Source organism: Colobus angolensis, unplaced genomic scaffold (genome assembly GCF_000951035.1).
Source record: "Colobus angolensis palliatus isolate OR3802 unplaced genomic scaffold, Cang.pa_1.0 Scaffold76, whole genome shotgun sequence".
Classification (NCBI taxonomy): Eukaryota; Metazoa; Chordata; class Mammalia; order Primates; family Cercopithecidae; genus Colobus; species Colobus angolensis.
In genome coordinates, this window is record NW_012121376.1 from 5,528,231 (window position 1) to 5,541,545 (window position 13,315).

General features: G+C 51.9%; 1 protein-coding gene across 1 annotated transcript in view; it reads right to left on the reverse strand.

Moving 5' to 3' along the window:
* CRISPLD2 (cysteine-rich secretory protein LCCL domain containing 2) overlaps positions 1–13,315 on the reverse strand; it is a 105,894-nt gene that overhangs the window by 87,153 nt on the left and 5,426 nt on the right. The window lies entirely within an intron of this gene.

A 13,315-nucleotide genomic window follows, 5' to 3' on the forward strand; every position in this document is an offset into this window, starting at 1 on the left:
TCTGTCTCTGGGGGCCAACTACCTCCCCTCCATTATAGGGTCACGAACCGCAGACCTCCACCTCCTGGCTTCATCTGAAGAATGTATGTTATTGGCCCAAGAAGACAAGGAAGGGCTTGAACAAGTGCGTCCACGCACAACCCTCCTCTCTGCTTTCCTCCCAGGGGAGAGTCTGGGCCACCCAGTCAACTCCATCGAGTGCCTTATTTTGTGCTGGACTCTGAGATGGACACTGGGGATGTGAAGACAAAGAGTACTCTGTCCCTGGCCTCAAGGAGCTCACAGTTAGGTCGGGGAGATGGAGGAGGAAACCCACAGTCCCCACATAGCAGGACAAGGCTGACTCTAAAGACAGTGCCAGGCCCTCAGGGGCCAGAGGAAGCAGCTCTGTCTGGAGGGTTGCGCGGTGGCCGTGCCTCAAGCTGACCTATGGGAACTCCCTCCGCGGGGCTCAGTTCTTCACATGAGTCCTCCCTGGTCTTCATCCCCATAGCACCAACCAGGTGTTTACCGGTCAAGTTGGCTGGTACAGTGGCAGTGCAAGGTGGGCATCCTCGGGTGGGGCGGGGGGAGATGTAGATCAAGGCACAGAGGGGATGGACGGAGGCCAAGATGTGCATCCCAGGAAGCAGAAACGTTGGCACCAGGCGACAGAGGCTGAGCCAAAGAGCTATGGGAACGCTGAGGTTCCCATTCCTGACCCCTGGAAACTCTCCAGGGTCCTGACTGAGCCTGCGCCTCCGACAAAAATAGCCCCACGTGGCGAGGAGAGGCTTGGCTTGCTTTGCAGCGGGCCAGACGGGCTGCCCTCCTCCAAAGCCCAGCCTGGGGCCGCGCGGGGAGGACCTCTGCGCGCTCACTCATCCTGCTGGGAAGCAGACCAAGAATGCGGAACTTCTCAGGATCCCTGATCTCTCTCTCTCAGGTTAGTCACGCCACCATATATGAGCATTTCCAGCTGTAGGCGGCCAGCCTCAAAGAAGAGAACAGCCAGCCAGAAAACTCTGACGCTGGCTGAGGTTGAGAGTGCGGTAATCGGCGTCATGGACGTCCCCCCAGTGTCATGACGATGCTCCGCTTGTTTTGCTCCACACTTGAGCCACGGGAGGAGCAGGGACCCCAAAGGCATGAAGCATAAACTGCTGATGCAACTCTGCTGTGAACCCATGAGATGAAGACCCCACTCTGGTCTAAATCACTGGCGGGCACCTCTCAGATGGTTATCAGTAGGGGGACTGGTAAACACAGCATGCTTAGGGCTGGGGCAGGAGCACGTGGTGGAATATTACACAGCAGGCAAAAGGTAGGGCTCGGGCTGTGTGAGCATCGGCACAAAGAAATCTTGGTGTGGTGGTGACTTTAAAAAGCAAGTTGTAGAACATTATGCTAGTGCTACTATTTGTGCAAATTAAAAACATAAAACTATTTTGTATCATATATGGACATATATGTATATATACACATAAACATGTATGTTTGTGTACGTGTGTGTGTGTGTATGTATATGGTGTGTATGTGTGTGTCATAAAACCGGGACTGAATTCAGAGTAAGTTCATGGTTGGGATTGACTCTGAAGTAGAGGATGAGTAGGGAGGAGAAAATGAGAGGTTTCATCTTTACCTTTAATATCTTATTTCCATTTTTTTTTTTGAGACAGGGTCTCACTCTGTCACCCAGGCTAGAGTACAGTGGTGCGATCATGGCTAACTGCAGCCTGGACTTCCTGGGCTCAAGTGATCCTCCCACCTCAGCCTCCTGAGTAGCTGGGACTACAGGTATGTGCCACCATGCCAGGCTAATTTTTTGTTTATTTTGTGTAGAGATGGAGGTTTCACCATGTTGCCCAGGCTGGTCTTGAACTTCTAGGCTCAAGCAATCACCTATCTCAGCCTCTCAAAGTCCTGAGATTACAGGCAGGGGCCACTGCGCCTGGCCCTTATTTCTGTTTTTTAAATCTCAAGCAAACATGGCAAGATGCTGACATCTGTTCATGTATGGTGAACAGGCAGAGTTGCCAGGAACTGTGAAATGGTAGCCACAGGAAGGCGTCTTCAGGGCCTCTGTGGTGGGCCTGTGCATTGTACTTGTCTATTTTCTTTTCCTTTTTCTCTTTTTTTAAGTATTACAAGTTGAGTATCCCTCATCCGAAATGCTTGGGTCCAGAAGTGTTTCAGATTTTGGATTTTTCAGGTTTTGGCACATCGAGACACACCTTGTACCCGTAGCCTGAAGGTAACTTCATCCAACATGTTAAAATAATTTTGTGCATGGAACAAAGTTTTCACTGTATTTTGACTGCAACCCGTCACATGAGGTCAGGTGTGGAATTTTCCACATGTGGCTTCAGGGCAGTGCTCAAAAAGTTTTGGATTTTGAAGCATTTCGGATTTTGGATTGTCAGATTAGGGAGGGCCAACCTGCGCGTAACGAAATAAAACAAAATGCCAAAGCAAGAAAACAGGAGACAAATGCTGTTTTCAGATGAGTCCTCTGGCATGGCCTCCTGAGCCAGTGTGGGCTGCCCGGGAGAGCTGACTGGCCGCCTTCATTCTGAATGGGAAAAGAACTTCCACAGCTCAGAGGCTGGTGCTTCTCTACGGATTCCAAAGAGAAGTTATGAAGTCTCAGGTGAAGCTTTAGAGTTGGAAGAACCATGGGGTTTAGTGAAACCTCCACGTTGCAAGAGAACAGGAGGAAAAGGGGAGAGGAACGGAGGGGGGTTCTCCAAGTGCCCTCACGTGCACCACAAAAGCCGCCAGCCTGGGAAACACAGGCCTGCCGTGCTGGGTGGCGTGCCAGTACTGCTGGCTCTGAAAGTGGTTGGGTCTGACATCAGCCCAGAGGGCCTGGGGGTTGGTGGGTCCCTGCTTGGGAGGGGACGAGGCTCCTCCAGATCTGGATGGCTCCTGCTACATTTGGGGGGCAGGAGAACACAGGAGATTTTAAGCAGAAAAGTAACCATAGGCTGGGCGTGGTGGCCCACGCCTGAAATCCTAGCACTTTGGGAGGCCGAGGCAGGTGGATCACCTGAGAAGTTCGACACCAGACTGGCCAACATGGAGAAACTGCTAAAAATATAAAATTAGTCGGGTGTGGTGTGTGCTAAAAATATAAAATTAGTCGGGTGTGGTGGTGCATGCCTGTAATCCCAGCTACTTGGGAGGCCAAGGCAGGAGAATCACTCGAACCCGGGAGGTGGAAGTTGCAGTGAGCTGAGATCATGCCACTGCACTCTAGCCTGGGCGACAAGAGTGAAACTTCATCTCAAAAAAAAAATAAAAAAAAGAAAAGTAACCATAAAAGGGCCAGAACCTCATTCCGGTTTGTACCCCCAGAGCCCAGTGCTGGGTGCATAGGAACAAGCCCACAGCTATGGGATGAGCTGGGTTTCTCCAAACTCACACATTGGAGCCCTAATGTCCAGGACCTCCAAATGCGACGTATTTGGAGACAGGGCCTTTGCGGAGGTGATTAGGTAATGTGAGGCCAAGAGGTTGGGCCCTAACCAAGCTGACCAGTGTCCTTACTAGAAGAGATTAGGACCGAGACATGCAGAGCATGACCACGTGAGGACACAGGGAGAAGACACCATCTGCCAGCCACGGAGAGAGGCCCCAGGAGAAACCAGCCCGGCCAGCACCTTGATCTTAGACTTCTGGCCTCCAGAACTGTGGGAAACTAAATTCCCATTGTTTAAGTCTGTGGTACTTTGCTGTAGCTGGCTTAACAGACCAACACACATCAGATAACACATGGGTGGACAGGACTGTTTCCAAATATGCCCCTGGCTGTTGTAAAGAGGAGACACGAGGGAGGCAGACAGGCAAGTTAGGAGGCTGAGGCCAGGGTCCTGGCCGGAACCTGGTTGGTGCCATCTGCCAAAGCCACAAACCAATCGGCCGAGGCCCAGTTCACAGGGGCGGTGCCCGGCAGCCCTGGCCCACACCGCCCATTCTACCCCACTGCTGAGACAGCTCAGTCAGAACCGGGACCGAAGCACTTCCGCCCCTTTTCCATTGACAATGAAAACACACAAACTCTTTCCAAATGGGACGGGACCTCCAAGTGCCCAGGCTGCCTGGGCTTGCCAACGTCAAGAAGGAGCTCACAGCAGCCACCCTCAGGGCGAAGGGGGCTGCCAGGGAAGACCTGCTCTGCGCCAGTTGCGGTGTGAGTGCCTGACCTCCATGGCCTCCTCTCACCCTCCCGACTTTCCAGAGTCTGGGCTCCATCACCCCCACTCTACAGATGAGGAGGCTGAAGTCCATGGAATTGAAGGAACCTGCGCAGGGTGAGCAGCAAGTCTGGAGCCGGAACACAGCTCTTCTAACCTCGAGGCCCAGGTGTGCCCTTGGCTTAGTGCCCTGCTGCCTGCCCCAGAGCAGGCTTCCCTCTGGATTTGAAAATCCCAAGCCCCTCCCCACCCATGCAGGGGGAAGGGGACTCCCAAACAAAACAACCGAATCTTGCCCTAAAGTTCTCTTCCACCCTCTTCTGCCTCTTGGGAAGGCTGCTGGGCTGGGGGAGCCAGGGCACAGGCCTCCCGGGTGACATGGTGCCTCTGTTGATGAGAAGGCACCAATGTGTCACCACCATGGGAGACGAAGGAGATCCTCGCATCATGGCGACATTCCACCAACACAAACACGACCCCCCACCGTCGGTGCTGCCCACTCACCTTTGACCCAGATTTGATTAGCTGACCTCTGACCTTTGACCTCTGGCAGATGGATGCCCCCTGCAGAGTACCCTCCTAGCATCCTAAAAGAGCCCACGCTTTGGTGGCTGCCCCGAGTGCACTTCGGTACCTGGGGAGTGAGGCTGCCACTCCAACTCTGCTCTTCTACCCCGATGCTCCCAGGAAGGGCCTGGGTGCATTCGTCACTCCTAGAGAGATGCCCCTGCATCCTGCCCGCTCGGCCACTCACTGATAATGAAATATCGCTGGGGACCACAGGACAACACAGCAGAAATGCTCTCTGGAAGATTTTGTTCTCTTTTGCCAGAGTTGCAGAACTGAGCCCACAAGACCACAAGTAAGATACCGGCTCCAAGACCTCGTGAAAACACACCAGAGTTCAGCACACAGCAGAGGCTGGGAGGGGAATGGACAGAGCTTTCAGGTCCCAGGGTCAATGGTGAGACCCACGGCTGGTAAACCAAGTGACGGGAGCCACATTTCTCCCGCACTGCCCAGAGCTTTGAGATGCATTTGGACTCTAGCAGAGAGGCAGCTGTTTTCAGTCCCATTTTACAGAAAGTACAACTGAGTCCGGGAGGCTGACATTTAGGAGGCTGTGTGGCTAGTTTAAAGTGGAACCAAGACTTGAAATCAAACTTGCCAAAAGTTTGGGGGACTTTCAACACAGCTTGTTTGCACTATGAGCTCTCCAACCGCACCCCTCTATCCTGGCCAAGGCTTTGTGGACATTTAGGGGATCAGCAAACCATGTGTCCAAGTTTAGCAAGGGCTCTACCTGATGGTTATCTCTCGGGCGCCATCATACTCAACACTCAGAAGTGAGTGAGGGAGAGGGAGCTGGGCTGAAGCTCATTGCGTCATTGGCCTGTGCTGCAAGTGCCTTGTGTTTAGGAGAATCTGCCAGAAAGATGAATCTCGGGACTTAGCCTGTCAGCCTTCAGCATCTGGCCTGTGCCAAGCTCCCTGCTTTTGCACATGCTGTTCCCACAGCTCATCCCATGACCCCGACGTGCCCCGCTTCACTGGCCCAGGCTGGGGAGATGAATTCCTGCTCACTGCTAAGAGTCAGTCCGAGGATCACGGCTTCCTAGAAACCTCCAGCATAATCACACTACAGACCTGCGGGTCTCGTTCACCGCCGAAGCGTCGATGTGTAAGTCAGTGTTCGATAGATGTTTACAAGATGACTGTGTCGCCCCCTCCTCCTCCCAGCTAGATCAGAAAAGCCATATAAGGACTCTGTCTGATTTGGGCTGCTTCTTTATTGACTGCAGCATGGGCTCTCGGGGAAGAGAGACCTGGGTTCATGTCTTGACCTTCCGCTCACTGGCCCTTGACCTTGCCGAAGGCTGTGTGGTCTTGGACACAGCACTGAGCTTCTTGAGTCCACGTCTGTGGGTGGAGGGGAGTGACAGGCCTGTTATAATAATGAGGATGTGCCAGAGCCTCCACAAATGCATCGTTTGAAGGGATTTTAGTAGGCTGGAGTTAATAATGTGGAACGCTATGAAGAGACAATTCTCTCTTCATATTATTTCAAAGCCCACGTTTGCCTTAACGAAATCCAATGTTTAAAAATCTGCCTGGGCATGGTGGCTCACACCTGTAATCCTAGAACTTTGGGAGGCCAAGGTAGGTGGATCACCTGAGGTCAGGAGTTCGAGACCAGCCTGGCTAACCTGGTGAAACCCCATCTTTACTAAAAGTACAACAGAAGATATTTCCCCCCTGCGTAGTGGATATGTTTCAAAATCTTCACTTGGCCATCATCTTTGCTTTTTCTTAAACTATGCTCAAATAAAGGAAGCAAGTTTTAGCGTTTAAAAAAAAAAAAAAAGTACAAAACTTAGCCAGGTGTGGTGGTGCGTGCCTGTAGTTTCAGCTACTCGGGAGCCTGAGGCAGGAGAATCGCTTGAATCTGGGAGGTGGAGGTTGCAGTGAGCTGAGATCGTGCCTCTGCACTCCAGTCTGGGTGACATAGCAAAACTCAAAAAATAAAACATTAAAAAATTTAAAAATTACAAAAATAAAAATCCAATTAGGCCAGGTGTGGTGATTCACATCTATAATCCCAGCACTTTGGGAGGTTGAGATGGGAGGATCACTAGAGCTCAGGAGTTTGAGACCAGCCTGGCCAACATGGTGAGTCCCTGTCTCTACTAAAAATAATAACAATAAAAAAATTAGCCAAGCATGGCGCCACATGCCTGTAGCACCAGCTACTCAGGGAGGGGCTGAGATGGGAGGACTGCTTGAGCCTGCGAGATGGAGACTGTAGATCGTGCTACTGCTTTCCAGCCCGGGCAACTCTATCTCAAAAGAAAAACAGGAAAAAAAAAAATCTATTAAATGTCCAATGCTTGGGGGATGGCAGAGGGACCCTCTACCGAATTTGAAATGTATATTAGCTTAGTATATGCCTTCAGTGTTGGCCATTTTTCCCCAGATGTCCAATATGTCATACGCCAGGTCTGGAGGATTCATGTCACTCCCTGGCCAGGTGTCACCCATGCAAATGTATTTGGTGATTCATGCTGAGTTTATCCTGTGAGATGTCATTTTCTATCATGGAGATCTGTCCTCTTCCATGGCTGGGTCTCAGCTGACTTGACAGGCCCATGGGCACCCCTGGCCCTGGGCTCCCCACCCAGGATTGTGGCTGCTCTGACTCTCAGCCTCCCTCGCTGGACCCCGAGCTTCTCAAGGGCTGGAACAGTGGTGGGATGGTAAATCATTCACCACCAGCTTCCAAAACAAAAACCAAGCAAAAACCACCCTGCCTTGCGGTGTTTGCCAATTCCCTCAGTGTAAATACTCCCACTGTGGCCAACTTCAAGCAACCAGTGTGAGGTCACTGAGCATGGAGGTTCTGAAAAGAGATCTCCAGAAGCACACAGTCATGCAGCCTTTCCATCACGCAGATCCCATAGAGCAGAGGGCACAGTAAAATGCAGGAAAAAAGTCAAAAATGATAGGTTTTAATTATTTATTACTTTCATTTTAAATAAAACTTTCTTTCTTTCTTTCTGTTTTTTTAAAGACAGAGTCTCACTCTGCAGCCCAGGCTGAGGCTGGAGTGCAATAGCATGATCTCGGCTTACTGCAATCCCCACCACCTGGGTTCAGGCAATTCTCCTGCCTCAGCCTCCCGAGTAGTTGGGACTATAAGTGCATGCCACCACACCTGGCTAATTTTTGTATTTTTAGTAGAGACGGGGTTTCACCATATTGGTCAGGCTGGTCTTGAACTCCTGACCTCAGGTGATCCACCCGCCTCGGCCTCCCACAGTGCTGGGATTACAGGCATGAGCCACTATGCCCGGCCTTTAAATATAACTTAACTGTAAGTTTTTATAATGTGACGTTTAATGATGGTTGTGTTTAACTGGTTTGCAATCCTTGTGAAAATTTATTTTTTATTGATTTTTATTTGTTTGTTTGGAGGCAGGGTCTCACTACTACGCAGGCTGGAGGGCAGTGGTACAATCATGGCTCACTGCAGCCTCAATCTCCCAGGCTCAAGTGATCCTCCCACTTCAGCCTCCCAAGTCGCTGGGACTACAGGTGTGCACCACCAGGCACAGTAAATTTTTTATTTATAGTAGAGACGGGGTTTCACTATGTTGCCCAGGCCAGTCTCGAACTCCGGAGCTCCAGCGATCCTCCCACCTTGGCCTCCCAAAGTGTTGGGATTACAGGTGTGAGCCACTAGGCTGGCCCTGAAAATGTAACTATCAGCTCTCGAGCTGGTATGAGCCAGTCTAAGCTGGCTGCAGTTCGCCATTGGCTGGCACTGAGCCTTGTTCAATCAGCTTTATACCCCCAACAAATGTTCATCACCAAACCTGCGCCATCGTGGGGTGAGGAAGGGGCTGCCGCAGGCATGGCCTGGGTCCTCTACTCCTGCCCTGCACATTTCATGTGGTCCATGAACTGATGAGGTCACTGTGATAATAGCCCTATTTTACAGATCAGGAAACTGAGGCTCAAAAAAGATAAGCAACTTGCCTGTGGCCATACAGAAAGCCCGAGGACAATGTCGAATCATTCACCATGCCCCGGTCACTTACCAGTCCTGCCTCGTCCACACAGCGACTCTCCTAAACGTCAGGGCAGTTCTGACCTGCGGCCCTGCACCACTCAGCTGAGGCCCATGGTCCACACGAGGGCAGCTGACCCCAGCAGCCTGGGGGTTGGGGTGTTCTCTAGGCTCTACTCTTCTTCAGAAGTATCAAAGGAGAACTCAGATCTAAGCAAGAGGCCAAGGGCAGATCAGAGTCATACCCACAAACCACCCAGAAATTCCAGGAATGAAGCCGTGGCTGGAAGGAGGGGTCCTCTACTCCCCCCGCCTGTGTCTCTGGCAGAGCCCTTGACTGAGCAGAACATCCCGTTAGAAGCGCCTGGGTAAGCACCACACAGGGAACAGGGGCCCCTCTCCCCCACTCACTGCAGCCTGGCAGTTTTCCTTAAACCCTTCTTGGCAGGATTAAGGCCCGACCCAAGGGAGGCCACAGCCCAGCTCCAGCTCCTCTCCTAGCTGCTGCTGCACCACACTGAATTCCCCACCTCCCCAGGACAGCCAGCAGTCCACTCAGCTTAAAGGCGACACCAGCCCCACAAGGCACCTTCTCTCCTCCTCTCCCCTCAACAAAAGATATACTCCTTTTGTTTTTTGGTTTTTTTTGAGACGGAGTCTCGTTCTGTCCCCAGGCTGGAGTGCAGTGGTACGGTCTCAGCTCACTGCAACCTCCACCTCCTGGGTTTAAGCGATTCTCTTGCCTTAGCCTCCCGAGTAGCTGGGACTACAGGCGCACACCACCACGTCCAGCCAATTAACAAAAGATATATTCTTATGGGATTTCTGAGACAATATGTCTGTATGGCTTAATTGAGCAAAAATTCTATACAATGCTTTTCGTTGTTTACATGCAATGCTAAGAATATACAAAATTCGGGACAAAAACAAAATAGTCATTCAACAAACTCTTATTTATTCTACCATGTGCAAAAAAAAAAAAGAAAAAAGAAAGAACTGAAAAGCAGGTGCATTCGATGCAAGCCAAGGTGATATACAAGAAAAGCCACTTTTAAGGGACCAGGGACCAGGTAATAAATTAATACATTCTTTAAAACCCTAGGACATAACTCCTGGGGCACCTTTCTCCCTTCTTGAAGATGTGTAGATGCTTCCCTGGAAACAATGTTCCCAGCAAAGCTTTAAAAGATAAACAGCAGGAGCCCTCCGTCTCCGAAGGGAAAGGAATTTTGGACTCCCAGAAGGCAATGCAGAAAGGCACAGAGAAGAATGGGCCGCTCTGGGTTCGAATTCCGCCTCCACCGCATGGAGCTGGGCATGCCTCAACTTCCCCAAGCCTCCAATTCCTCACTCATGCATGAGGCCCTGAGTTTCTTCCATGGCTAGGTGAGAGAGGGTGCCATGATTACCCAGGATCATGTTTATAAAGGGTCCAGTGACAGAATCCCAGGAAATTCCTGGTGTTCAGTGATGTTTCTTTCCCTTCTCCTGAGTAAATTCAGGGCCCCAGATCGTCTCTGCACTGGGCTCCGAGCCTGGCAGCCTGGGCCAGTCTCCCTGCCTGAGAAGCGTGATTCACTGACAGGTGGCATCCGCAGAGGTGAGTCAAGAGCCGGCTGCGGAACCTCCACAGTGCTCTGCAGGTGAAAATCCCAGGAGTCCTTGGGATCTGCAAGTGAACAAGACGGAATCTGCCCTCGGGACTGCGAGGAGACAGAGAGTAAACGTGGCAGCAGAGAGGTAAATACAGAAGGTGTGAGCAGGACAGCCCAGGGAAATGGCTGGCGAAGATGGGTAGAGGAGGGGGCAGAACCACTCTGGCTGGGGTAGACGGCAAGGTCCTGCTGAGCTCTTAAAGAAGGGGCACTGTAGGCCCCGTGTGGTGGCACACGCCTGTAATCCCAGCACTGTGGGAGGCCAAAACGGGCAGATCACCTGAGGTCAGGAGTTTGAGACGAGTCTGGCCAACATGGTGAAACCCTGTCTCTACTAAAAATACAAAAATTAGCTGGGCGTGGTGGCACACGCCTGTAGTCCCAGCTACTTGGGAGGCTGAGGCAGGAGAATCGCTTGAACCCGGGAGGTGAAGGTTGCAACGAGCCGAGACCACACCACTGCACTCCAGCCTGGGCAACAGAGTGAGACTCCGTCTCAGAAAAAAGAAAAACAAAAAAGAAAGAAAAACAGAAAAAAGAAAGGGCGCTGCGGGCAGCAGGAAATGCAAGCACAAAGGCTCAGAGGGGGTCACAGTCGAGGCGTGACTGAGGACAGGCGAAAAGCCCGTGCAGCTGGGGAGGAATGGGGTCAGGAGGCGGCCAGGGCCAGGTCACGGTGAGGGGCCTTGAAGGCCACAGTGAAGACTCTTGGTTTTGCTCTAAATGCAAAGAGGGCCCTCGAAGGAAGGAAGTCGGGCGGTGACAGGATCTGATTTGTGTCTCGAAAGCCTTGCAACACACAACAGCACAGACAAACCCCGCAGACACGGTGCTCAACAAACAAAAGGGGCCAGACTCCAGTGATTCAACATGCATGGCTTCATTTAGGTCAAGTCCAAGCCAGGCAAACCCAGCCTGTGCCCTTAGAAGTCCGGAAATGACTACCCTTGGGGGGTGTGGGACCGTGAGAGGGGCCTGAGGGGCTTCTGGGAGCCAGCCAGGCTCTGCTGTGACCGGGGCTACGGTGCTTTGTGAAAATCTCTCTGCCGGCACAGGGATGGCTGTGCACTCTTCCCTGGTATGTTAAGCATCAACAAGAAATTTAAAAAAAAAAAAAAAAAAAAAAATTTGCTGTTGCTCTGACCTCTGTTTGAAGACTGGATTAAGAGGGCGGGAGTGGTCCAAGGAGAGCACACCATTATTCAAGAGAAAATCCCGGGGCCTTTCCCTCAGGAGTCTCAGAGCTGAAACAGGCCTGGGGCCCTGGCTCAGCAGCCTTCAAAGTGAACTGCGATGTGTCAGGTCCCAGATAAAGTCCAGCTGGCGGTAGGGCCTCCCCCTTGGACCCACACACGACTCTCCCAGACAGGGCCCAGTTCATCCCAAGTCTGACAGAGTACTTTGTCCTGCAGTGCCAAGGCCCAGCTGAAAATACCTTCTCAGTCCCAGGGCAGCCCCAGCCTCGCAGGTCCCAGGGAATAAACAGGGTCTTCCCGCCCGGGGAGAACGGACTGGCTGGGTGGGGAGCAGGCCTGGGGCAGGAGAGAGGGACGGCAGGGAAGATGGACACACATCATAGAGGTGTCTTCGATGCCCTTGAGGAAACAGTTCACCCCTTCAGGGCTTATAAATACATGTGCGTAGCTGGCTCTTCCCAGGCACACACGGGCATGAAACGTGCTCTGAGGAAGGTGCCGGCATCCTCAGGACCCTGGCTCAGGCCCCAGAGCATCGGGGAGTCACAGTCTCAGCACAGAGTGCCAAAGGGCTGAGTGTTCTGGAAGAAAGCCTTCCAAATATGCCAACAGCTTGTTCTCAAGAGGTCTCCCCGATTCTGGAGGGAGGTGGTCTTTCAGCTCTCGCGTCACTCGTGACTTCTTTCTGGTCACATCAGGCCCTATGATCAGAACCGCCCACATAGCTCAGCGTTGACCCCAGTGACCAGCTCTCCATGCCCCACATTTGTGCCAGGGCCCCGGGCAAGCCTTCTTTAGCTTTCTAGGGCAGCAGTTCCCACAACTGAGGCTGCATCAGAAAGGGCTGGAGGCTTTGTTACAGCAGACTGCCAGCCCCAGCCCAGAGTTTCTGATCCAGGTCTGCGGGGGAGCCTGAGAGCCTGCATTTCTGTGAGTCCCCATGTGCTGCCAGGCCAGGAACTGACTTTTTTTTTTTTGAGACAGGGTCTCACTCTGTTGCTCAGGCTGCAGTGCAGTGGCATAAACACTGCTCACCTGTAGCCTCAGCCTCCCAGTCTCGAGTCTCCTACTTCCCAAGAAGCTGGAGTTACAGGTGTGCACTACCACGCCGGGCTCATTTTTTTTCTTTTTTTATTTTAGGTATTTATTTATATTTATTTGTTTATTTATTTATTTGAGATGGAGTCTTGCTCTGTCACCCAGGCTGGAGTGCAGTGTCGTGATCTCAGCTCACTGCAACCTCTGCCCCCCAGGCTCAAGCGGATCTCCTCCCTCAGTCTCCCAAGTAGCTGGGATTACAGGTGTGCACCACCAGGCCTAGCTAATTTTTGTATTTCCAGTAGAAACAAGGTTTTGCCATGTTGGCCAGGCTGGTCTCGAACTCCCGACCTCAAGTGATCTGCCCGCCCCGGCCTCCCAAAGTGCTGGGATTACAGGTGTGTGCCACTGCGCTCGGCCTTTCTTCCTTTATTTTAGAAACATGGAGAGGACAAGACACATTGAGAGGACACCAGCTAATTTTTAAATTTTTTGTAGAGACAGCATCTCACTATGTTGCGCAAGCTGGACTCGAACTCCTGGGCTCAGGCAATCCACCCACCTTGAACTCCCAAAGTGTTAAGGTTACAGGCGGCCGGGCGCGGTGGCTCAAGCCTGTAATCCCAGCACTTTGGGAGGCCGAGACGGGCGGATCACGAGGTCAGGAGATCGAGACCATCCTGG